Raw genomic sequence first — 25725 nt, 5'->3', positions numbered from 1 at the left:
AGAAGCAAGATAGTTATTGGTGTCCCCCTCATTCCACTAGCATTCACTACCAACAACCCAGTCCCTACAGCACTCACGCACAATACCCCTAAACCACATTCACTACCAACACCCCAGCAGCACACACACAGTCACACACAAACTCCCCCCTGCATTCACTAACAGCACCCATTTACTACCAACACTCCAGCAGCACAGAGTCACACTCTTCCCGTCCCCTTGCACTCACTACAAACACCTTAGCAGCACCCAGACCCACACTCTCTCCTCTCCTGCATTCACTGCCAACACCCCAGCAGCAGCACTTAGACAGATCCCTCCCCAATAAACTACTAACACTTCAGCACACAAACACTACCTGTTGCTAATCAGGGTCTTCTGCTCCCACAGCAAAAGAAGAGGCAGCATGTCCCGTGTGTATGAGGGGGAAAAACCAAAAAAGGAGGGAGGGGCCATGCACTTCAACCTCTGCCCTGTCCCATTTAGGTACATTGGTGCAGTTTCCTTGCTGTAGATCAATCCCTAGACTGGGACCGGACTCTAGGTGGGGTCCCTGGGAGAGGGAGGACCACTACAAATGCCCGCTGGGCTCCCTGCTTATTCCTGCTCTGGGGCGCATATAGCAGAACCTGGAACAATGGAGGAGGTCAGTTTGCCCCCTTCAGGGCTGATACCCGACAGGTGAGCGCCTTCCATTGTCTCCTGTTTTTAAGATGGACGTATTCAGCTTCTAGTAACCCCACATGACCGAAACCGGATGCATTACAGCTCTTAGGCAAGCACCCACTTTGGCACCCATTGTCTTTTTATTGGTACCTGTTTCAGAATCTGCCTGTATCCACAAAGAAAAAGAAAAATAATACTTTTTAAACTTTTTAAATCATTTCACCCATCTTGCCTTATTTGGATTACATTTAGAGATTTTGAATGGGGTAAAGTAGCTGCTCTATATACAGTATACTAACAGGTGACATGGTTTTAAATGTAATGACACATTTGTATCAGAGTTTTTATTTTATGTAAATAATATTGTATTTAATTATTACATCTACCATGCAATGAGCAATTCATTTTAATTCACAGAAAAAAAAAAACTGTTCATGCAAAACAGCTTCACTCATCCTTTGACACTCGCACAGCCCCTGGGTATTGTTAAACTAATTAGATACAAGGCATAGTAAAGATCTGATTGTTCCACTAGAAACATTTTATGCTGAATCTGATATTCCTAGCCATGGCCATCTTGTTATCATCTAGATGAGGTAAATTAAATCATTTGTACTGTGTTCCAGGCAGATCATTGAGATTTGTTATTATTTTCTTTTTATCTGGGGCTTATTGCAAAGGTCCAGATTTGATGTTAGTCTCAAAATGCATTGCACAAGGGGATTACTAGTCCAGGAGTTTATCACAATTTGCAGCAAGGAACACATCCGTCAGTTTGGCTATACTCTATACAGAACCAGCAGACCCATATGCTGCAAAGGTTTATTTTACTTGACAATGGTTTCCCCCAATTTATTTGCAGACCTTAAGGTGATAGCACTTGAGGTGAGTTCCAAAACCATAATGGGCTTTATTCATGGAGCAAAGCATCTGTGTCTTGTGTCCTCTGTCAAGATGCATATGCATGGTGCCAGGGGCGTAACTACCATGGGTGTAGGGTGTGCGGTTGCTATGAGGCCTGCAGCACCTCCGGAGCCCACCTCCTCCTGCACAAGGAGTTTGACTGAGGTAACCTTCATCATCTTCATATAGTATTTGTACTTGCACCCATCGCTTGTGTCCTATGAGAAAGAATTCCGGTTGCAAAGAGGGACCAGTTCATATCCTTCTGCCGCTACTTGGCTCCTTCCACTAGAAGTAGCTCCTTCTGGATGCACAGTAGCACAACCGAGTAAGACTTGGCTGTGCTAAGTTTCACCACTACTAAAGGATTTATGGGGTCAGCTGATCTTCATATCAGCTGTCTCCGCACTGGAGCAATGGAGCAATGTTGAATTGCTCTGGTGCTAGCAGCGAGTTGTAGATACTTACTTATCAGGGGCCACTCAGCCCCCAGATAGTCAACACAATTAATAGGTCCCTTGAACTTGCATCCAACTCAGAAATTTGCCAAAAATTGGCATATATCACTTTAAAGCAAAGCCTGTTTATTTATTATTATTATTATTAATAATTATTATTTCTAAAGTATTACATAGCTACTTACACAGAGCATAGACATGCTATACAAAGATTAGAGATGAGCATTTAGGTTTTACCCAGTTTTACTTGGTTATGTTCGGATCTCAAAAACAGCATCATATTGGCTATCTGGCTCTCACGTGTTTAGGATAGCCAATAAGATAAATCCAAACTTGCACTAATTGGCAAAACGAATCAAGTCAAAACCGAACTGCTCATCTCTAATAAAGATGTATTTGTGCTAGGACAAGTGGGAAAATTGATGGCCAAGTAACTAACTAAATGTACCTCTTTTCCTAGTGAGTACAGTACATACAGTACTTTCACATGTAGTTTTGGTATATCAGATGGACTTTTTTTTGGACAATACCTAAAGCTGGTTTAGATACACTAATAAAATGCCTATCTATTCACATGAATGGAATTGTATATACAGTACACAAAAACACATAAATGCCAATAAGCATTTTAGTAAATTAGATTACATCAGGTTCCGGTGTGGAATATTAGAGCTGCACCATTTTCAAAGCCCCTAAATGTAATATGAAGATACATCTATGGAACTTTGACGAAGTGAAAAAACACATCCATGTGGACATGCAGTACCCTTATACTTTAATTAAATAAAAATGTCTCCAAAATAAAAATGCCTCCATGAAATACTGTAAGCAGATTTGTTTTCAATGATACCTGTGAATTCTTAAATCTTTAGGTCTTGGTGCTTAAATACTGTACTTGATACAGCTAAAGTACTTGACTAGTTAAACTGTGGCTACTGTACTACTGGCTGAAATAGCATAACTGGGCATCTAAACTGCCTAAGCAAGGGGAAGACTTGGCCAACAAAGTAAAAAAAAAGTACAAAAAAAACTGCACTATTTTAATACCAGAAAAGCTACAACCCTGTTTATAAAGATGATTTCCACCCCAAAAAAGCTGCTTTCCGAAATGAGAATTGTGAACAAATATTAAACTGTCTATTGTCCTTTTAGAAAAATATGCTAAATTGATTCTAAGAATACCAATGTAAACCTATAAATCGTGACATTACATTGATGGCTCAGGTTGTTTTAATTCGAACTCTCAAAACACTTTTGGGTTATTACTGTTCAAATAAAACTGCATCAGGGGAACGCCAAGATGATTTGAAGTAAATGATACTTGATGAGATGAATCAGCTATATTGATTTCAGATTTCCTAAATCATTGCCGTCTGCATGGATCAAGTATTTCAGAGCATGGGAAATGAGCTCTGCATGGCCAGATTCCCTGAATGATTTTATTCCATTTAAAACCTTTTTCCTTCACCAATAAACTCTAAAAACATGAGCATTCATTTCCAGCATTTCCTCTTAAGACCGATGACATGCTATAATTATGGTACACAATATATAGCACAATATGTAGACAAAAGTGATTGGACACTGACAGCAAATAGATCAACAAGATGTTATTGACGTCAGTACTTTGTAAATCCACCACGTGTAGTGATTACTGCAGACACCCTTCTTGGCAAACTGTCCACAAGTTCCTGGACAGCAGCAGGCGGTGTGTTTTGCCATTCCACCTTAAGTACAGTGACCAACTGTGACACTGAAGAAGGTTAAGTCGGCCTAGAATGCACCCATTGCTAAAATTCTTCCCAGAGGTTCTCAATGGGGTTAAGATCTGGACTCCGGATCTGGCCAGTCCGTCCGGGTTACAGAATTTTCTGTATACCAGTCCAGCGTCACCTGGAAACATGACAGGTGGCATTGTCGTCCTGATAAAAACATTAATTGTTACCATAGAACTGCAAATGCATTGGCCTCCCTACAAAGGGTTCTTGTTGAAACTGCAACACTAGTGGCCATTTGGAACTCGTGTGCAATGGTATGCAAGGTATACATTTTGCTTGTGCTGGGGTGTCCAATCTCTTTTGTCTACGTAGTGTAGTATTCTATGGGCTCTATTTATTATCATTATTTTTACTAAAATAAAGTGAAAAAGGGTGTTTTCACACCTTTTTCACATTATTTTAGTATCACCTTAAGTTATTACAGGGCAATTAAATTAAATTCGTAAAATTCTACTCCAACCCCTAAGTATAACTTATTTTTAGTAATCAGATTGCATTTCCCATAATTGTAATGGGAAATGTGATCTGCCTGGTACTTACTAATAATAAATAGTGAAAAAAATACCTAGGGAGGCCCTGTGATAATAACGCCACATGGAGGTGGCATTATCCAGGGTCTCCCCCAGTTACCGGGCTCCTACTCTGCTGTAACGGGCAGAGCAGAGCCCGGAGATGGTCCCAGTGATCAGCTTTGTGGTCTAAACAGACCGCAAGCTGATCTCTGCTAAAAAAAAAAAAATGTACTTAACCTGACTCCAGGGACTGGTGATCGGGGCTCCGGTGATGTTCCCCCTCCGGTCAGCTGGTCTCCCATAGTGCACTGTGGACGGTCAACAGGTGACCATGTCCCAGTGCAGTATGGGATGTCAGCTGACCGGAGGCATGGAAGACATCACCGGAGCACCGATGACTGCAGGTAATTGAGAGAGGGGGGTTGCGGGGGGGTCTGCGATCAAGGGGGGCGGGGCTTAGCACTGGGGCGGGGCTTAGCACCGGGGGGTAGCAGCGACGGATATCGCAAGCTCTGTCCCTGCAAGGGATTTGTAGTAAATCCCTGTGATATTGCCTGAATTCGCAATGCGAATCCAGTCGATAATATCACACTACAATCTGCATTACAAACGTGGATTGTAGTAAATAGAGCCCTAAGAGCCATATGCCCAAAACTGACAATCCACAAAATACATCATTAAAGGTGGAGATGTAGCAAATCTACTAAAGAGGTCAAGGGAAGAATTTTCCCATAGCAACCAATCAGCTTCTAATGATCATTTCACTAGTACAGCCTATAAAATGATATATGGTTGCTATGAACAACGTCAATTTGTTTGAGCAAGAAAACAAATAATCCCCCTTCTTTAATCCACCCCTCATTGGACTAGCCTGAATAGACCCAGCAGATCAGGATAGACAATTCATAAAGAGGAATAACCCTCAGGACAGAGGAAATCTATGTTTTAGTCCAAAAATGTGAAATAGGGTTTTGGATAATTGATTAATATAATGACATGGCTGATATAAAAGGGAATCAGGAAAGAGGTTGGACACACCCCCTGATGAAGTCTATCCAATGATAAAACCCATTGGGCGTATCTTGGAATGTCACCCACTGTATCCTGAGACAGCTGTATCCTGATCCAGTCCGGAGCTGCAATTAGGATTCATTCTGGCTGGCATTAGGACCAGTTCATGGCTGATTTGGCTGTTTTTAACTTAGAGTATTAATTTAAGTAAAATTGTTCTGTTATTACCCACTCATGTGTGCGCTCTTCTTCGTGTTTTGGATCTGGATTGGTTTTGCCAAAACCACAGTTCCATGTTTTGGGTCCTGGGTTTAGTGTTTTGGATCTGTATTTTTTGGGAAAAAAAGCATAAAAACAGCTAAAATGACAGAATTTGTGGGTTTTTCTGCTCCTATGCTATTATTAACCTCAATAACCTTAATTTCCACTCATTTCCAGGCTATTCTGAACACCTCACACCTCACAATAGTGTTTTTATGTCCAAAAGGTTGCACCGAGGTAGCTGGATGACTATGCTAAGCGACACGAGTGGGCAGCACAAACACGTAGCCCATCTAGGAGTGACACTGCAGTGGCAGACAGGATGGCAGTTTGAAAAACTAGGCCCCAAGCAGTACATAATGCAAAGAAAAAAAAAGAGGTGCAAGATGGAATTGTCCTTGGGCCCTCCCACCCACCCTTATGTTGTATAAACAGGACATGCACACTTTAGCAAACCAATCATTTCAGCGCCAGGGTCTGCCACACGACTGTAGCTGAAATAATTGGTTCATTTGGGCCCCCACAAAACAAGCTGGCAATTAATCTGTCCCTGCACAAACTGGCTCTACGGAGGCAAGATGTTGTCCTGATCCTCCTCATCCACCGATTCCTCTCCCTCTTCAGTGTTGTGTACATCCTCATCCTAACAGAGTATTAATTCGTCCCCACTGGAATCCACCACCACAGGTCCCTCTGTATGTTCTGGAGGCTGGTCTCCCTGGAAGAGTTGATAATTCATTTTTTATGAACATCATCTTCTCCAAATTTTGTGGAAGCAACCTCCTACGCCTTTCGCTGACAAGGTTCCCGGCTGCACTAAACACTCTTTCGGAGTACACACTGGAGGGGGGCAACTCAGGTAAAATAGAGCCAGCTTGTACAGGGGCCTCCAAATTGCATCTTTTTCCTGCCAGTACAGGTACGGACTGTCTGACATGCCTACTTGGATGCTGTCACCGATGTAATCCTTTAACAGACAGATGCACGCTTGTCGCTACTGCTTTGAGGATGCAGGTGTGGCTACAGCCGACACAATTCACAAAGACAGAAAAAAAAGATTTTTTTTATTTTTTGTGGAGCGCACTTTGAGAGTTACACCACCCTTTAACAGACAGACGCACTCTTGGCGCTGCTGCTTTGAGGATGCAGGTGCGGCAACAGCCCACACAATTCACAAAGACAGAAAAAAAAAGAAGAATTTGTTATTTCTTGTGGAATGCACTTTGGGGGTTAGACCACCCTTTAACAGACAGACGCACGCTTGGTGCTACTGCTTTGAGGATGCAGGTGCGGCTACAGCCCACACAATTCACAAAGACAGAAAAAAAAGAAGAATTTTTTATTTTTTGTGGAGCACACTTTGGGGGTTACACCACCCTTTAACAGACAGACGCATGCTTGGCACTGCTCCTTTGTTGATGCACAAGCAGCCACAGTGCACACAATTCACAAACACAGAAAATAATTTTTGATTTTGTTTGGAGTGCATTTTGGGGGTTACAGCACCCTTTATCGGTCAAGCCAGCCAGCCCTTTACGTATGACACAGGCGCACGCTTGGCGCTACTTTGTTGATAACCATGCGGCCACAGTGCACACAATTCACAAACACAGAAAATTATTTTTTATTTTGTTTGGAGTGCACTTTGGGGGTTACAGCACCCTTTAATGGTCAAGCCAACCGGCCCTTTACTTACGACACAGGCGCACGCTTGGCGCTACTTTGTGATGCACGTGCGGCTACTGCGCACACAATTCACAAACACAGAAAAAAATATATTATTTGGAGTGCACTTTGTGGGTTACAGCACCCTTTAACGGACGAGCCAGCCGGCCCTTTACTTATGACACAGGCACATGCTTGGCGCTACTTTGTTGATGCACGTGCAGCTACTGTGCACACAATTCACAAACACAGAATTTTTTTTTTTTTTTTTGCACTTGGGGAGCACCCCTGATGGACAGAGCACCCCCTGGACAACACTACAGCACCCCTTTAGGACTGAGACACTGCGCAGGACTTTGGAGTGGACACAGCACCTATGGACAACTGACTGCACAACACAGCCCAGCCAGCCCCTATAGACTTTGGAGGAGTGGATACAGCCCCTATGGACAACAGCAGCACAGCACAACACAGCCAGCCCCTATGGACTTTGGAGGAGTGGACACAGCCCCTTTGGACAACAGCAGCACAACACAGCCAGCCAATATAGAGTTTGGAGGAGTGGATACAGCCCCTATGGACAAAAGCAGCACAGCACAACACAGCCAGCCCCTATCGACTTTGGAGGAGTGGACACAGACCCTATGATAACAGCAGCACAGCACAACACAACACTACACTGCACTACACTACACTACACAGCCCAGCCAGCCCTAACTCCCACCCTCCCTCTTCACTGTCAACAGCCGAGTGAGAAAATGGCGCTGACGCGGGTACCTTATATAGAATCCAAAACCTGCGATACCCGGAAGGCGGGATGATGACGTTTTGCCTCGATTTCAGATCCGAGTCAGGCAGGAAAAGTCGAGCCTGACTCAGATCAGCCTCGGATCGGGGGAGCTCGGGGGGGTTCGGATTTCAGAAATCCGAACCCGCTCACCCCTAAAATAAACAGCGTGGAGAATGCCAAATGTAATACCAACGTTTCAATACTTTAATGTATTTTACTCAGGGTACAAAAATACACTAACAAACTCATCTATATAAGCCCAGTAATCTCCATATGTGAAACACCTGTTGCACTGCATACACGCTGCAGCTGCGTATGGACCCCTCCTTCCTGTGACCAATGTCAGAGTTGTCATGGTAACCCAGTACACACAAAGGAAGTCCGAGTTATCCGGACAACCCACCAATCAGCATGCAATACAACAGGGTTATAACGTTTATGCAAAGAGGCAAAAAGAACAAACAAGTCTTTCTGGGGCACTCTTGATTATACATGGTAGAAAGTAGAGGTGAAATATATTAGCAGCACATAATACTTAACCTTTAATAAATAACCTTTATAAATAAAAAGAGTATGTTACAGATACACTCTGTGTTAATTAGAGACTATTTATACATAAAATATCACATAGCGGTGAAAATTTCTTACAGTCACATTCCCAAAGAAAATGTTTGTTCCAGTACATCCTAAATTCAATCTATTAAATGAATGTATTGGGGAATGGATTAGATACCCACCACACCTTAATATCAGATAAAGGCCCTCATTCAGACCCACTCGCAAGCGGGCGCACGTACGTTAGGCGTACGTACAAAAATATTTAAATTCAAGGGCTCGCTCGTATTTTCGATCGCATCTAAAAATCCTCCCCAAACTCAGACGACCCCTCCTCTAACTAACGAGCGTGCGAAATAGCGAGCGTACATCCCCGAATTGGCTTGAAGGGAATGCACGCACAAGTATAAACCGGAAGTGGCCATGTCAGATGTCGATTACCTGCTCCTTTATTCTGCCTACCTCCATCAATCGTATCATGCCAATCAATGTATCAATTAGCTTAATTGTTTGTTTTTTTCAACACAATGCAAGAAACTTTACTCTTGTCCGTGTTTGTGTTTACCCGCAGAATACGTATGGCTTAAACATTCGCTTTTATTGCTCAAAAAACATGTTAGCCACAATGAAACAATTGTTCTATTGCTGTGGATCCCCGCATATTTCCCGGGGTTCATTTCTTTATTTAAATTTGCTTACGCATGTCACTGCATCAAGCCTATCATAACTCTCCAGAGATTTCTGGCCCTGTCGAACACATGACTCATACACTAACCAATAAAATTGCTCCTGTTAATTTCCAAGATACATTAGCCAATCAGAAATTTTTGGCACACTTTATCAAAAATTAATTTTAAGAAAAACACCATTGCCATCAAGAGAGCCTCCGCATTCACCAGGCGCGAGCTGCTGGTGCTAACGGAGGTGATGGATCGGCGTATCACCAGCCAGCCTCCACCCATCACCAACCGGCAGAAGCGTTCCGTGTATGCGGAGGCATGGGCCCGCCTGCGCTCCTTCGGCTCACGCCGCAACATCGGCCAGCTGGAGCGCAGGTGGTCTGACCTGCAACGGCGAACGCCCCGCTTGCTGGCATGCTTTCGCATGCAGATAGTGGAAAGTAAGTGTTATGTATTGTGGTTTTCATGTTTGTCTTTGTGGGGCAAACTGCGTGTGCATGTTTTCATGTCTGTCCTATTTTTTCATTCTCATCATATCTGCGTGTGCATGTTTTTATGTCTGTCCTATTTATTCATTCTCCTCATATCTGCATGGCCATGTTTTCCCTCTATTTCTGATATATTCATTCTACTCATATTTGCATGTTTTTTGTTGGTGGTGGGTGATTTTAAAATATTATTTGGCCAGGATTTGGCCAGAAACTAACCACAATTTGTTTGACATCTTTTAGGGGGACAGGCAAGACTATGCCGTCACCGTCCCGCCCACTCTCACCCACCCCCAGCCAACACTCCACCCCAAATAATTCCCCTATTCCCCCCTCCTCCCAAGCCTTCCAAGAGCCTCTCCCGGAACTGTCGGGCCTCCTTCCCCTCCGTCCCCCTTCCCCCTCTCCTCCAATCACCCCTCTTCCAATTACCCCCTCCCCGGAGTCCGTGATAACCCCGCCCCGTTCTTTGGGGAATGAAGGCTCCTCCGAGGATGAAGATGGAGGGACTTCGGGATCTGCCGTTTTGGCTACCGGTATGTTTTTCTTTCGCGTTTTTTTTAACCACAAACTGTTTGTATGTAATCATGTGTCGTTCCTTTATTCGTGATTTTTGGGTTGTTTTTTGGTGATTTAGCAGTTTGCCTTTACCTCTTCCTGCTGATTTCAACATACACATATCACACCTGTGGGTATTTCTACATAGGCCTTGTAATTTTTGCAGCACCCCTTTTTTTTTAATTTTGGTTTTGGAGTGATTTCGTTGTGTTTTTGTTTTTTTAATGTGGATTCCCTATTGTTTGATTAATCCACACACTTTTCTCACCCACAGAGGAACAGAGGCGTCGGCAAGAGGTCGAAGATTGTGTGGCACACATGCGCCAAAATGTAATTGGGGTGCTTGTGGCCCTTGACCGGCTGTCTGGCATCCTTCGGCAGTAGTTTTTTTTTTTTTTTTCTTTTTCAAAATAAATTGTTTATTTCTAATATACGTTCTGCCTCATTCGTTTTTTCAAAACCAAAGATAGTTAACCCTGACATAAGTAGACTGTTCCTGCAAGGTTTTGCATTTTTTAAAAATTAGATTGGGTTTTGTATTTGTATGTAAAACACCCTCAAGAAACACATAACAGTAACAATGTCATTTCCCTTTTTGTGTGTAGTGTCAATTAGATATTTCTACATTTTACAGGTTCCTAGTTGGTGGGCAAGCTGCTTAGGCGAATCTTACAAAGCCAAATGATTGGACAGGCTTCCTTTTGGTGTGGGTTGGGAACCTGAAAACATATTTCATTTTTGCTCAACTGGCGTCAGTACTGGATTACCCCTTAGTCAAATGTAAGGTGTGTTAACCTGGTTAAACTTGCTGGTAACGTCCAAAAAAAGGAAGAACATTTAACTCTCCAAACATTTATTCACAACATAACTGAGAAATCAAAGTGGTCACTCACAAAAAAAACACACAGTGATAATCTCAAATACAACACATACCAATAAAAAAAAACAAAAAAAAAACAAATCAAGAACTGGTTGAGGAAGGACCATGCCAAAATGATTCCACAAACATGGCGTTGCGATATGGGTTCCAGAATATATTCCCAAAATGACCAGATCCAGGTTTGGTAAGGGTAGCATGAAGTAGTGAGCGTTGTAGTGCCAAAGATTATGTGAACAAACCGAAGATGGTGAAAAAAAGAAAACAAAATTAGATGTTCGCAAACAAACACAAACACATTAGGTTTAAACACTGTTTTGTTAAAACTTACCTAAAAAATCTGGCCACCACATCATCGCGTATGGCCCCCCCACATACTGACCTCCGACCAACCTCGGGGGGGCCATCCTCAGGTAAGGCATCCTCTGGCTGCATTGGGACACCACTCCTTATGGCGATGTTGTGAAATATCCCACACAGGACCACAATTTTCGACACCATATCCGGCAAATACATGAGCTTGCCACCAGAGCGGTGGAGGCATCTGAATCGGCCTTTTAAAAGGCCGATACAGCGCTCCACCACTTGCCTGGTGGCTGTAAGTGCGGAATTAAATGCACTTTGTGGGCCTGGTGTGGGAGCCAAATAAGGAGTGAGCAGCCAGGACATGCAAGGATATCCACTGTCTCCTATGGAAAAGAATTGACAACATCAGGAACACTGTGTATCAAGCTGAACATTGTTATGTACTAAAGGTCTCCACTTACCCAGAAGCCACGCATCACCAGCTTGTAGGTTGGTTAATTTGTGCCATATCCCTGATTGCCGGATGACGAAGGAGTCATGTGCACTTCCGGGTAATTTAGCATTCAGGGACAGGATCTGGAGGGAGGCATCACATACCACCATTACATTCAGGGAGTGATAGTGTTTCCTGTTTCAAAATATGGCCTCCAGCCGTGCTGGAGGCTGAAGTGGTATGTGAGTACCATCCACAACCCCTATGATGTGTGGGAAGGCAGCTATTTGGTAAAAATTGGCCTTGGCCACACTAAGGGCACCCATATCCAAAGGCATTTGAATAAAATGATGGAGGTGCTTGAAAAGTGCCTCCATCACTGCCCTCAGGATCCGGGAAAAGGAGGATTGGGAGATGCCCGCCACTATTCCCACCGTTGTTTGAAACGATCCTGAGGCACAGAAATGTAACACCGCCATAAATTGCGTAAGTGGTGGTATTGCTGATGGACTGTCAATTTGCCGCTCAAGATCACTTTCTATTAATGAGAGAGTGTCTATGATGATTTTGGGAGGTAGATGGTAGCGTCTTAAAACCTCATCATCGGGCATTCCAAAAAGGGTGACACGTGTTCGAAATATCTGGGGCCTTGCATGCCTACGATGCCTACGCCTGGGACGAGATTGAGGTTGGTCGGCTTCCGGGAGCATGGCCAGAACAATCCGCCCCAGATCAACCTGAAATTCAAAGATTTCAAAGTAAGGCTTTTGACCCACCCCAAAACTATATTAAAACAACTTAGCTTGATGATACCATCCATTGCTGCTTACATTTCGGGGTATTGTCATGATACGTCCAAACTGAAAATAAACACCAAAATTACTTGACACATTTCACTCTGTGCATTTTTGTTTACAAATTTTGTGCTAGACCAAAGTTAAAATATGCCAAACACCCATTTAGCAAAACAGCAAAGCGACATTTAACACAGTACATCAAAATGGGTCGAAATGTTGGCACAAAAAGCGAAAGAGAAACCACCAAAAAGTTAGAATGATTATTAAGCTGTTAAAAATGCGCAAATTAGTTCGCTAATACGAGTCACAAGAGTAACTACTAAAAATGCACTAATTAGTTCGCTAATACAAGTCACAAGAGTAACTACTAAAAATGCGCTAATTAGTTCGCTAATACAAGTCACAAGAGTAACTACTAAAAATGCGCTAATTAGTTCGCTAATACAAGTCACAAGCGTAACTACTAAAAATGCGCTAATTAGTTTGCAAATACAAGATAAAAAATGGACTTACCAAGTGCAAATATATGAGTCAAAATCAAAAGGTCTTTTGGGTCGAATATAAACAAAATCTAAAATAGAAGAAATTATGGATCCAAAATTACAAAAAATAAGAAACACAATGAAACAACAATTGAACAAAAGTTAGACTTCACAAAACTTACCAAATCAAGAAACGAGGTCCCAAAAATATAAACCAACAAAGATAACGGTAAAAAAAAATGCAAATCTAACCAACAAACGAATCTCCAACCGCCAACTCCTTTCTACGCAATCAATAAACTCCAGCCAAGATAACCTCCAACAATCCAAAAACGCCACCTCGACTTGAGACACACCAAGCCATAAATAGTGTTTCGTTTCCCGCACAAATTAAGGAGGGATCATAGGGCCGCACAATCAATGATGCGGCCGCAAAATAAGGACGCATGTATAAATACGTCACGAAAACACATTCAAATTCTGGTGTATTTCTTGTTTGGACCTCAGACATGGCGACAGACCAGGGAAAAAATGCCCAAGAGTCAGGCGGTAAGTCTTTCATGCATTTTGTATCAATGATTAATTTGAAACATAAGATTAGGCAAGTTGTGATTTTGTGAATTCTGTAAATTTACACAAATAGGTGAGGAGGATGACATGGAAGAGGCTGCTGGGCCCAGTATTCCGGCCAAAGGGGCCAAAAAAAAAAGGCAGCCACATTTCACAAGAAAGGAGATGGAGGTTTTGATCCAGAAGTGTGTGGACATCCTGCCACAGGCAGACAGGAATATGAGTCTAAGCCAGAAGTGGAGAATGTGGGAAGAGGTAGCCATTGCTGTCAATAGGGTGGGTGATTATGTCCGTCTAGCCCGGGATGTCAAACGGCGGTAAGTAAACCCTTGCCCCCCCTAAAAACAAACCCCATTTTAAACCAAAGGATAATGGCTTCCATTTTTCCCCACAGATGGGGCGACTTCAAATATCGCCTAAAGCAAAAACTCGCGGACAGGGCTAGGCATGCAAGGGGGACAGGTGGGGGTCCCACCCCTGTGTCATTGGAGTTGACGGATTTAGAAGAGCTGGCACAGGGGTGTGTGCAGCCTGTGGAGGTGTTTGGCGTGTCCAACATGGATACGGACATGCCAGACTTTGCGGCTCCTCATGTTGTCCCAGGTAAATCTTTGCATGTCATCAACTCTGAAATGTTATTGTGCCAATATGTAGATTGTAATGTGAGGCTTTTCTCTTTTTTCCTAACAGAGACACAGGCGGATGAGTCTGCTCCAGAGGGGAGCCTTGGGCGCCGAATTTCTGCTGGCTCTGCAGGGGAGGAACCAGTACATCCGGCTGAGGACCCTGCAGAAGCCAGTCCAGGACAATCCCCCTCGCAGGCAGTGGCCCTCCTCACAGAACTCAATTTCAAATCGGATTCCCATACGGAGATTCTGCAGAGGATGGACGCCAGTCTGCTACGGGTGGCTGAGGCCCTGGAGCAAAATGCTGCGGCCAACGTGACCATTGGTCAGGCCCTGGCGGAAAATACCAGGGCCAACATCCGCATCGCCAATGCCCTGGAGCAGCTCGTTCGCCAGCACATGGTGGAGCCGACCTCCCTTCCTGCCAGAACATCAGGATCCTCCACCTCTGGCACAACATCAGCCAATCCTCCAAATGTGCCTAGCCCTGTGCCTAGTCCAGAGGCCACAACATCTGCCTCTGGATAGGCCAGCCCGATGACATCCCGGACCCGGTCTGGCGCCCTCCCTCCCCCATCCAAACGGGTGAAAAAACGGTGACAGCAATGGTGACTTATCCCACAATCCTTCTGTGCTTGGCTCATATTCCTTTCTGGTCAAAACTTCCCTCTCCTTTCTTGTGAAATGTTTTTATTTTTTTGTTGTATGTTTATGTCAACAGTTATGTTGGGCCAATTTGTTTGATTTGGGAACATACCTTTGGGCAAAAAAGATGTCCCCAAAATTTTAAAAATAAGTTTTTTTGTTTGAGCAATAAATTGGAAATTAAACAATGACATTGGATTGTGAAATTATTGTACAAATGGGTTACATTTAATCCTGGGCCAAAAGGCAAAAACTCGGCCAAAACAAAAAAAAAAAAAAAAGGGCTCTTTAAGGAACGTTTAAAAATTCATATAATTCGGCAAATTCAAGAGGCACAAATAAAATGGTGCGAAACTGAAAACATGATGACATTATTGTTACAATAGGCCCTAACCACCAAATTGCTGCCCAAATAAACCCCCCCAAATGTACGCAAATTGATTGTGTCATCCTGACATTAGCAGCTCTGAGTTCCACCTGCGTACGGTTTTGTGCTATCCCAAAAAACTGATTTCAAAACACATACCAAGCCGGTTCTCAATCCAACACTAATTGCTTTTCTGCCCTCCCGCGATTAATCGCAACAACATCGTGGAGTCCCGGGACGGAGGAGAAGGCCATCGCCAATGTGGTCGAGTAATCCAGACCCTAAGCTGTGCGAGCATTTGGAAGGGAAAGAGGATCATCCAGTGACGTAGGAGTCGGTCCGTACACATTTTACGCTCGCATCTGCCAATGTATGTACGCCCCAAAAACGCCTCGCCACGCCTGCGTTTTTCCATCTCCACCCTCGTCAACACCCTAAAACGGCCTGTTCTGTCAATCACATTTGACATGTCACTTCATGTACGCTATTTTAGGAACGAGTCCAAAAAAACTCGCAATCTGCAGTACGCACATGCGCAGTGTTACACCGACGCATGCGCGGTTATTCAACATCGGAACGCAACGAGCGTACTGCTGTTAACGAGTGGGTCTGAATGAGGGCCAAAGTGCATGATTAATATCATATTATCATGAGTCAGAGTTTATAACAGTTTGATGAATCTTATTATCAGAACAGCTTAATTTTTTTACTTGATATTGTGCACATAATATCGGAGGAAATACAAAAATAAATGAATCAAAAGACATAATTGCCCTCTCATCATAATATCAGAGAAAATAAAGAGATAAATTCATCAGGGACATACGGGTAAATTTACTAAGGGTTGATTTGGCATTTTGAGTGATTTTGCATGCGATTTGCATGTGATTTTACTTTTGAGTATGTACTAAAGGCCAAATCTAATGTAAAATCGAATTTCAAATCGAATTTTAGCCAAATCGATCTCAAATCGAACATCGGGAAAACATTGGTACCTTTACATAGACCAACACACAAATCCCTTATTTACTATCACTCGATTTGAAATCAAACACAAAATTGATCTTCAAATCAAACTTCAAATCCCCAAATGAATAGACCTGCTTCATGCTTTCGATTTGAGCATGAGCAGGTAGAATTGACACAGATACATGCAGACATCAGTGAGATGCCTGCATGTATCTGACTGTAAAAAGCAAATAAAGAGTTAAATGTAGAAAAAAAATTACGTTAGGTACCCCTTCCTAAACACAACCAAACCCGGACTTTGCAAAGCCAGTCCTGGTTGTTTAAGTACAGAGAAAAAAATATGTAGGGTTCCATTGTACTTAATACAACCAGCACTGGGCTCTGGGAGCCAGTCCTAGTTCTGGAATTACAGGAAAAAAATTGTGTAGGGTCTCCCTGTAATTCCCAGAACCAGCACTGGACCCTTTCTAGCGGGGGACTGATGCCACAGCCACGGGAGCCCTATCATCGGGCCCCCCCCAGTTATAGTATCAGCCCTGTCCGCTAGTCAGCCCAGGGATCCCTGGATCCCTGATAGCCCGGGGCTATCCCCGCCACCCCTGGGCGGTGAGTGGCGGTTTGATTGTGTAAAAATAGAATATGTAAAACATTGTCTTTACAGTAGAACTGCAGGTCCCAGCAAACCTCCCTCACATGCTGGTACTTGGGGAAACACAAGTAACAAGATGCGGGGCATTAAGGGCCCACTGGGACCTGTAGTTCACCTGTAAAGAAATGTTGAAATAAACTCACACACACACTGTACACAGCATAATTTTAATAAACATACATGTACACACACACTGTACACAGCATAATTTTAATAAACGTACGTGCACTCACACATGTACACACACATATGTACACATACATATGACACATAGGGGTCCCCAACTCCCCAGGGTTCCCTGATCTGGACTGACTAGCGGTCAGTACTGATGCTGTAGCTGGAGGGCCCGGTGATAGGGCTCCCCTGGCTGTGGCATCAGCCCCCTGCTAGAAAGGGTCCGGTGCTGGTTCTGGAACTTACAGTGGAACCCTACGTGGTTTTTTCCCTATAAGTCCAGTACCAGGACTGGTTCCCAGAGCCCAGTGCTGGTTGTATAAAGTGCAGTGGAACCCTACACAGTTTTTTCCCAGTACTTAAACAACCAGGACTGGCTTTCCAAAGTGTGGGGTTGGTTGTGTTTTTTTTGGTGGGGTACCTCACATAATTTTTTTTAAACATTAACTCTTTATTTGCTTGTTGCAGTCAGATACATGCAGGTATCTCACTGATGTCTGCATGTATCTGCATGAAAACTAACTGCTCATGCTGAAAGTGAAAGCATGAAGCAGTTCTATGCTGTCGGGGATTTGCAGTTAGTTTTGAAGTGGGATTTGTCATTCAATTTGTACATGAACATGTCAAATCGAACAGCAAATCACTGTTCCAAACTGAACCAAATCGAATTTGATTTAAGAAATGCTTCTCAAATAGAATCTTCGTAAATGAGGGGATTTCAGAGGGTTTTCAAAATTCGATTTGAGTCGGTTTGAGCAGACCTAAATCGAACTTCAAATCGACATTCAAATTGACCTTTGATAAATTACCCCATAATCGCCCTCTCATCATATTATCATAAATTATTGATCCAAAAATGTGAGGTACAGTATTACAGAAGTCAATGCATCAATGGTGTAAATATCATTATTATTATTATTATTATTATTATTATTATTATCATAATTTATTTATATGGCGCCACAAGTGTTCCGCAGCGCCTTATAAAATATATAAACAATTATGTGACCAAAGACTTACAGTACAATACAATAGAATTCAGGACAAGGACATGGATAATATACATTGCTACATTAGTGACCATAACACCCACATAAGCAGCAGCAAGTGTTAGGTGCCCTAGTGGAGAGTAAGAAGTAGATGAAAGTAAAGTAGGGAGAAGCACAAGAGGGTAGAGGGCCCTGCTCGTAAGAACTTACATGCTAAATATCATCACATCTATATTACATAACAGACTGTCAGACTACATTAAGTAGTCTTGAATCCAATGCTCCCATATACAACTGTTTAGAGAGTTGAGATGATCGTATCATACATAATTGAATAAGGGGAGAAACCTGTATGAACTTAATTGCTGATGTTTCAGAAACATTCAAGGATATGCATTGAAACCTCAATTTCTATAATAAATTAGACCCTATACCCCACGTAGCGATACCTGTGGTAAGTGTTATAGAAAACTCAGGACCATTCATATGTCCTAACCCGGTACAGTCTGTGTATTGAAATATTTCAAATCCACAACTATACCAGAAAGTAAGCTCTATATATAAAAAGAAGTTAAATCTACACATGTACCGGAGAGTATCAACAGACGTCTGTATAAAGGTTTTGGAATATAGTAGAGCCTAGGGAGAAAGATGTATAACACCACTTCTGCTTTCCCCTGTCTTAAGACATTGGACAAGGGATGAGAGAGTGGTGAACTCTAACCCCAGGAAACAACAGATACAGCCTTTCTACTGTCCCTGTTCAGAACTGTATCAATCCTCTGTTACCAATTCAGCATTACAGAGGAGCATCTCAATCAGGCAGAGAGCACTATTGACCAAAAGTAAGGAAATAAATACCTCCAGATTTCAAAGTTAAGTTGCGTGGCTGCGGGTGGTGTATCTGCTGGGCTGCTAAGAATAAGCAAACCCGTCTGATGGACGCACGTTTCGCCTCTGCAGGCTTGCTCACCTGATCGACTTAGACTTAGTAGACATATTTTGGTGCACTAGTGCAGACTCTACCAAACGTATCTTATACAATACAACAGGGTTGCCTGGCAGCGTAGCACAAAACAACAACATCCCAACACCATATATAGACTTGGCCGGTCTGAGGGACAGATTAATGAGCCAATCCTGGGGGAGCAATCCCGGAGCACCAAGGACACGCACCCAGGATGGCAGACCAATCCTAGCCCTCAGAAAAGGGTACAATATTGATATGCTTATGGTGAATGTGCAAACAGCAGTAATTAATAAACACAGTGTCTAATGACAGCTCTGTACAATAATTATAAAATTAGCTAATAATGCAAAATATCCAAATGGTATCCACATTAATACAAGTAAATTTCTTAATTAAATAATCCCCAAAGAGCGGCAATATATCAGGGTTGCCTACCTTTAACATTCTCTTCCCGGGAGAAGCCTGGGTAAGAGATGCTGCAGGGGGCCGACGGGGGTGGTGCTTGATGATTCGCGTCATTAAGCCCGCCCCCTCGTGGTAAAATTGCTGCGATTGGGCACAATTTACATAGGGGGCGGGGCCAAATGCTGTGATTCATGCAGAATCACAGCTTAAGCCCCGCCCACTTCACGGAGACCCGCGATTGCCGTGGGTATTCTCCTAATTCTGCCCACTTCACTAGGAAGTGGGCAGAATGCGGGAGAAACACCTACTCTTCCGGGGGTGCGGGGGGTTACCCGAAAAATCGGGAGCCTCCCGCGAAAACCGGGAGGGTAGGCATGTATGCAATATATATCATATTACATGACAGTATACTAATAATATATTCGTCATAGCAATACTCTATTCTTGTGCAAAGCCCCAGTCAAGAGAAATAGAGAGGAACAACAAATATAGTAATGTTACTACAGAACACATTGGAGCCAAGAACACAGTGAGAAACCATGGCTAGTGCTTAAGGCCTGTTACATATACTCCTACCTCTATCTTCATAGTTATTTTTTTTTTTACTTCGTTTGCCACTACATAAGCATTGTACCTCCCCTGAAACTGTCTCACAGTTAGAATTTGTAACAGTTTTTTATTATAACCTTTTAACAATTGTCTAATGGAGAAAATTTGATGGTTTGATCTTTTGTTTTGCCACTGCATTGAATAAAGTTGGTACTGTATTATGCTCATATTAAGTCTAAAGGTGCAATGTGTAAGCCTCTGTTTGGGCCTGATTCTGAGTTGCATGTTATTCAATTTGCTTTTTACTATGCATGTGTCTAAATCCCACCACACATGCGTTCCCATTGTGTTCGTGCAGAGTCACAGTTGAGATTATAGATGGACACATGCAGAAGTGTGTTGGAAATATGCTGGGCATTCCTGGTCAGTGACTGTGAGGTGACTATTAAGACACACAGAGATTATATGTCTTGTGGGTTATGTCATGGGAGTGTAGTGGGCATATCATTGAACTGGTTGCGAATGCAAATGCTCAGAAGGAAGCGCAAGTTTCCATGATGCGACCGATGGTAGCGTCTAAAGATGCACCTAGCACTATTGCAGCATCTGGAGTTGCTTGGAGTGGGCATCTCATTGCTTGCACAGATTTACATCAGGGAAGGGCTTGTAGCAGTATTAGCATACAGTCACAAAGGTGCTACCTGAAAAACCGCACACACAGACGCTGTTGCATCTGACACAGAATCAGGCCCTTTGTCTGCTCATGGATCCAGTCTGAAAAATCATTACTACTCTGCCAGTGACTGGTAATAACTCTAAAAGGGCTTATGTAATACTTGTCACATTTGGACTATGGAGATCCTCTACTGAGGGATTGGAAGTCACAGTCCCAGGTTGGGAAAGGAACCGGAGGTGAGGGGACTGGATATATATGCCTTCCTCATCCACAAGTACCGGATGTTGGCTACACATGACAAAAGGCACAGAGTCTAAGTTATTGGGAGGTGTTCACCAGTGACCCCTCCAATTGGGATTTGGGTTTAAGCTGCACCCAGCAAGCAGGTCACGGCCCTTTGGTCAGGTATCTGGCACAAGTGGGAAATGGAAGAACACAATCGCAGGGACAGCACAGGAGAATGATACTGGGAGTTTGCACTTGGGTGATGTACTGAATACTCTGAAGATGTAATGAGTACGTACACTGTGGATCCAAATGCAGAACTGGCACAGGACAATGACACTTAGGAGATAGTACCCGGATGATGCACTAAGTACACACACTGTGGATCCAGATGCAGAACTGACCCAGGAGAATGACACTTATAAGATGGTACTTGGATGACATACTGAGTACACACACTGTGGTTCCAGACGCAGAACTGGCACAGGAGTTTGACACTTAGGAGAAAATACTCAGATAACGAACTGAGTACACACACCATGGATTAACACTAGGAATATATCACTAGAAGAAAGGAGCTTAAAACCTGGAACACTGCAACAGCATGTATTCACTGGAAGTAACGACGTTGTACAGGCAACTTTCTGTTGTCCAGAGCCCAGCTAAATACCCTAAGGCAGCAGACCATTGGAGGATAATGTCATCTGACAGCAACCAATGCTACCATTAGGTAAAGGCTAATCAGGTGATATAAGACTGTCATGGCTGCATCCATGACGGTAACTGCAGGAACCAAATCATGAGCAGCACATGGATGTCCTAGCTGACCCCAGGCATAATCCTCAGCGTGTCACTTGCCACCGCACCTGACTCCTCACTGCTCAAGAGGTCAGGGTAAGCCAGCGCTGAGGTGAATAATGGCCGATCCTTGGCCGCAACCTGACAATACCATAAGTTGCGAGCTGCAGCCAATGCGGGAACTTCTGTGAGTCTTCCCGTATGTTTAAAGCGGCAAACATTTTTATTTTGCCTATAACATGACTGCCGCTTTAAAAATAAGGGAAGGCTCGCAGGAGTTCCAGCAGCGGCTGCAGCTTGTAACCAATTATATATGACCCCAAAGTTTTAATATTCTTAGTTGTGGATGCAACTACCCATTCCCAAGCCAATCTCTCATTGACTGTCTAAATTAAAATATACCCTGTAATCTTCATATTCCACTGTGTCTGTAAACAAGCCTAATTTAGTATTTGAAATAAACTCATCAAACTGCATTACCATTAAAATCAGCATTCAAACCAGGCTCTTAATTATTTCTTAATTCTGTTAGCATGGTTTGTAATGTCTGATTACATGCCAGTTAAACATCTAGCAATACCGTAACCATAGGCAGAAGTTTACCTAATCTAATGTAATCTAACCAATGATATGACTGAATTCCTTTAACCTTTAATTTTTTAACCAAAATGGCTTAATCCACCGATGTTATAATTTTGACCATTTGGGCTAGTCCTAGTAAGCAGCAATATTTACAAGCCACAGAAAGTAATAATAAATCCTTAAAAGCCACCGCTTATTAAGTCTAGCCATTTATGTTTCACTTAAAAATTGATAAAGAATTGAGGTATCTGCGCTGGTGATTATATAAATATATGACACCTTGTTTAAATAAAAATTTATGTAATTTATTCAATAGTGAACTGCAGTTCAGTATAACATACACACATATAACAGATAATTAAAAACTGTTGCCACAAATAATGCTAACAACCAGATAAATAGGATGGTTGTTGCATATGGATAGTATCCAATGGTTCCCAAGGGCTAATATGTAGCCAATAACACAGTCCAGTAAATGGCAATAATGTTGCTATAAGAAGGCCCAAAATAGGGAATAAGATTCTTGCTATTCAGTGTCACACATCGCTCACATCCCAATCTATAAAGTCCAGTGACTGCAACTCCTAACCCAAGGGCTCACAGGAGAAATATAGAGCGGCAGTGGTGTATGATAAAGTCACACCGTTCAGCGACTCCTGCCCGCAATGGGATGGATAGCGAAAATCTGTGGATAAAGGTGTAACGTACCAGATGCTGATGTATAGCCGATTGGCACCACGGGACCGGCTCCCACACGTACCGCTGGCAGAGGGACACCAGCCCGTGTGGAGGGGGCACCAAGGCCAAAAAGCCCCAATGGACGGTAGAGACAAGCGGCAGCAGGTGCGTGTCCGTCCTGGTCGGCACAGAGGCCCGGCGGCTGAGCGGGATGAAGTCAGATGATCGCTAGGTGAGTTTGGGCGGCTGCCGGGAGCTGAGCACACAGAGACCCAGATATCTCGACCGGAGAGCACAATAAGCAGTCACTCCAGTGCAATCAGATAGCAATCAGAACAGATAGCGCACCTATTTGTTTTTCTTTTTTACTTAGAAATTGATGAATTATCTGCTTCTTTCTAACAGTATACTCAAAATTCCTGATGTAAAATAAATTGTAGAGTAATTTGTGCATGTTGACTTTCATGTATCTCAAGTTACAACCAATATACATTAGCCACACACATGCACAACTTTAATGGCACAGTATAGTAGAAATTCTCCTTGGAAGTGATCATTGTAAATGCAAAGGTCTCATTATAACAACACAATTTAATGCAGTGTATAACACTGAAGAGAGTGTAGAGTCCAGACTGTGGCATGAAATATTTTGAAAATACCATTTTCCAATTAAAATGAAATTAAATACATACATCTCACCATCCATCGTTTACTTATTTTAAATCAAATGGAAATCTTCTTTCCAATAGTGGAACTAGCCAATAGGAAATGTGAATACCATAATTTAGCCACAATGAATGTTGTACTATCAAGTGGGTCAATAACTCAATACCCAAAGAGCCAACATTATTAGATATCATAAAAATCTTTACATATATTTACACCTGTAAAACTAGTAAACCCCTAGTACACGCTAAATATATGCATCCAACGAAGGGTATCTGTGCATACGTCCAAGTCTCCATGGTGTACTGTACTCAACTGACACTTGTCTGTACCATTTCTCTTCATTAGGCTTACAGGCTGCAAGTCTAATGCTGAGAACAGTATTCTTATTAAGGGTTAGGGGTAAGGGGAATACTTCTGCACCAGTAGGTAGAATATTATATTATAAATTGAATAACCCCAGTTATCTTAACCTTGATCTATGATTTCTTTCATAAATTTCTGGGGGTGCTGCCAGAGAAAATAGATACAACAACAAGGAAGAAAAAGAAAGAATGTCACTTTGTTGGCGCACTAGGAAGTTATCCTTCCTAGTGCGGAAACAAAGAGACATTCTTTACTAAAATGTAACTTTTATTAATTCCATTAAAATAATAAGCCTCTTCAGTGAAATATTAAAAGCAATTATTCTGTGAATAATGTGAAAAATAATGAATAAAGAAAATGTGTATAATTAACTTAATAAAATAAAATAATAATCTCGCTTGCCGCCTCTTTATTTCTCAATGTAATCTACAGACGATGAACAATACATAATCCCAAACAGTCATTGAGTACACACAATATATCTTTGAACATTTAGCTGTGAATATATCTAGTTCCACAGGGGGTTGTGTACTATATTCTGGTGGTGACTATCCCAAGGATCACAATACTGGCAGCGGAATTTTGGTGAGTATTCCTACCCCATCCTTATCCTTCCTGCAGCCTAATCTTAACCGCCACATTTGTCAGCCTAACCCTAGTCATCTTCTTCAGCAGCCTAACCCTAACAATCCCCTACTGTAGCTTAACCCAAATCCTCCCTCTACTGCCTAACCCTAGCCCTAAACCTAACTCTAACCCTAATAATCACCATCAGGATTCATCTGTATTTTGACCCATTGGGATTCTGCTGCCGGTACTGTGACCATCATTGGCAGTCTGCTGCTGCCGATATTGTGAACATCAGAGTGGTCAACACCGAGACCCTGACTACATCCCATTCACAGACATATTGCATCTGCTATGCTGTATGGCAGATGCAATATATCATGCAGATACTGTATATCGTTCACATTGTTTGGTGTGTAAACATGATTGAAAGCCTGAGCGATATTTCAGGTGCAAAATCCTTTGAATATGACATCACAAGTGGGTCGGCAATTTCAAATGGAATCTACAGGGTCGACGTATTGGGCAGATGGTTGGTAAGTGTGCATGCACATGATCGTTTGAGCATAAACCTTACCAATCATTGGATTGGTCGCCCGGTTGTTTGGCCGGCCGATTCGTTGGCCCAGAGTGTGCCCCATATGATAAGATATGCTCAAATCCAATTACAGACACATTTTACCAGGCATGCAGAGTATGGGAAAGTTATATGTTTACACTGTACAAATGGACATACTACTACCTCTAAAGGATCTTGGTCCATTTTACTTAATCTATTATTATTCCTAAGAAATAATACCATTTGTAGTGTTCACAGTTTTATTGGCTGATCAAGCCAAACTTTGTCAAAAATAAAATGTTTCTAACAAATTCCTTGAATGTTTGGGGCCCATAAAAACCATCCTGGATAGAAGTAGTGAATTATCCACGGGGTCACGCAAGCCGGTGGCAACAGATGCACAAATGAGGCCAGGAAATCTTCATCAGCCAACGGAGATCCTGGCCTCTCCACTCGGGAGTCCACCCAGCTCCCA

The sequence above is a fragment of the Taudactylus pleione genome, unplaced genomic scaffold (assembly GCF_031769625.1).
Source record: "Taudactylus pleione unplaced genomic scaffold, aTauple2 ptg000306l, whole genome shotgun sequence".
In the NCBI taxonomy this organism is placed as follows: domain Eukaryota; kingdom Metazoa; phylum Chordata; class Amphibia; order Anura; family Myobatrachidae; genus Taudactylus; species Taudactylus pleione.
The sequence above is the reverse complement of the archived record's forward strand: the minus strand, read 5'-3'. Positions refer to the sequence as shown.